Source organism: Nansenia antarctica (assembly GCF_963989245.1).
Source record: "Nansenia antarctica genome assembly, chromosome: 6".
Classification (NCBI taxonomy): domain Eukaryota; kingdom Metazoa; phylum Chordata; class Actinopteri; order Argentiniformes; family Microstomatidae; genus Nansenia; species Nansenia antarctica.
Genome location: NC_137676.1, coordinates 2,343,285 through 2,345,784, shown reverse-complemented (window position 1 = coordinate 2,345,784; position 2,500 = coordinate 2,343,285). Strand labels below are relative to the sequence as shown.

The 2,500-nt window shown below is 48.0% G+C and overlaps 1 protein-coding gene across 1 annotated transcript in view; it reads right to left on the bottom strand.

Annotated features, from left to right (window-relative positions):
- fndc1 (fibronectin type III domain containing 1) overlaps positions 1–2,500 on the bottom strand; it is a gene marked incomplete at both ends in the record, with an annotated part of 53,568 nt that overhangs the window by 21,978 nt on the left and 29,090 nt on the right.

Sequence of the window (2,500 nt, the reverse complement as noted above, 5' to 3'; positions counted from 1 at the left end):
ACTTTTTATTTGTATGGCGCTTTTCCTGCAAAAGTTGCAGCTCAAAGTGCTCCATCATTATATAATCATATTGTATAATTTTGTCATTTAAAGGCAATATTAAAAGATGGATTTTTAGTCTTGACTTGAACATAATGTGCTGAGGTTGCATCTCTACTGTAAACTGGCAGTGCATTCCACAATTTCGGTGCCTAAAATGAGAATGCAGCCTCACCAAATTCCAATTCAAGTCTCTGATCATCAGTTGTTGAACCCTCTATTCAACAGAACCAGCGCTATGTCCTTGTGGGCCAGACCACAGAACCAGAACCATGTCTATGTTGGGCCAAACCAGCTCTCCAAACAGAACGCAGCGTTTCACCAACCCCGGGACATTGACATGTTTGGCATTTAGCAGACGCCTTATTCCAAAGCGACTTGCAATCGATACATTTACTAAAGCAAGTGAATCATCAGATCCCCAGTTCTAGCAGGAAGAGTAATCTAGCTCAGGCCAGGGGCCATTGGCAGTCGTCGTGATAGAAGAAGAAAGAAAGAAAGAAAGATTTAAAAAATATATATATATGTTTTGAATTTTTTAAATTAATAGACACTAATAGACACTGGAGCAAGGGGGCAGTCGAAGTCTTAAGAGGCATAGTATGGGGAAAGCAGGTGTCTTAGGAGACACAGTGCTGGGGGTAGTAGATGTCTCAGGAGGAGCAGTTAAGGTTTACCGGTTAAACCTGGTAAAGGCTGCACATGTTTTTGTTTTGTCCAGGTCCACAGCTGTATCAAAACTGACGCTGCCAAACCATCAACAAGATAATCATTGCTCACGCAAACCAAAGCTCCAAAGTGTTGTGGTGTTGGGTTTGTTGAAGCGTGTCGGCTTGAAACCACACTCTTCGGAAAAACAAAACAGTGTGTCTCTGTAAGGTACACTCTGAAAACAGACAGATAAATACAGTAGACAGAGAGAGAGGAGAGAGAGACACAGAGAGAGAGAGAGACACAGAGAGAGAGACAGAGAGAGGAGAGGGAGAGAGGGAGAGAGAGAGGGAGAGAGACAGAGAAAGGGAGAGGGAGAGATGGACACAGAGAGAGACAGAGAGAGGGAGAGAGACAGAGAGAGAGAGAAACAGAGAGAGAGACAGAGAGAGGGAGACAGGGATTAAAGAAAGAGAGAGAAAGAAAGAGAGAGAGAGGGAAACCCCTGTGGAGAGACAAATAGTAGAACGCGTCAAAGAAAAAAAAAAAGCTGTTATAGGTTCCGTGTTCCAACACTTTAGGGTTCCGGTTCTAAAAGGCGGTATATCAACAGCGAAATGGCCGAAATAAATAACATAAAATAACACATTCCAGGTCATCATCTGCTCTGCTTGTGCAGTACGCCAGAGAGAGGGAGAGAGGGAAGGGAGAGCGAGAGGGAGAGCGAGAGGGGAGAGGGAGAGAGAGAGGGAGAGAGAGAGAGAGAGAGAGAGAGAGAGGGAGAGAGAGAGAGAGAGAGAGAGGGAGAGGAAGGAGAGAGAGGGAAAGAGGAAGAGGGAGAGAGAGAGGACAGAGTGAGAGGGATAGGGAGAGAGAGAGAGAGAGGGAGAGAGAGAGGGAGGAGGGAGAGGGAGAGGGAGAGGAGAGAGAGAGAGAGAGAGAGGAGAGAGAGGAGGGAGAGAGAGAGAGAGAGGGAGAGGAAGAGAGAGAGGGAAAGAGGGAAGAGGGAGAGAGAGAGGGACAGAGAGAGAGGGATAGGGAGAGAGAGAGGGAGAGGGAGAGGGAGAGAGAGAGAGAGGGAGAGAGAGGGAGGGAGAGAGAGAGGGAGAGAGAGAGAGGGAGAGGGAGAGAGAGAGAGAGAGGGAGAGGGAGAGGGAGAGAGAGAGAGAGAGGGAGAGGAAGAGAGAGAGGGAAAGAGGAAGACGGAGAGAGAGAGAGAGGAGAGAGGGAGAGAGGAGAGAGGGAGAGGAGAGAGAGAAAGAGAGGAGAGAGGGAGAGAGTCCATGTGATCCATGGACATTGCTCCGAGTCCGACAGTTCTCCCAGAATCCACTGCAGCCGATGGCACACTACTCTCTCACCTAAGCGTGGTCGGTTGGATTTGGAAACCGCCGTGTCATCGCGTAAATATACGAGCGCGGGCGAACGCCGTGGAAGTATTTATTAGGTGCAAAACGAATCAGCCAAGATGAGATGGAGTATCCAGAGTTCACTACTCCTCCCCCCGTCGAGAGAAAACAGAACACACCAGAACACCAGACCGTGTCATTATTTATAGGGGAGGCCGAGACACACACACGGACGCATACGTGTGCGCTTACACGCACACACGCACACACAGACACACATGCACACGATACGCATACACATACACATACAGACATACACACACATACGCATACGTACATACACACACACACACGCATACGTACATACACACACACACAAACACACACACACACACACACACACGTGTTGTGTTTTAGTTGGAGTTTTATCCACACAAGGGCCCACCGTTATTTATGTTGGT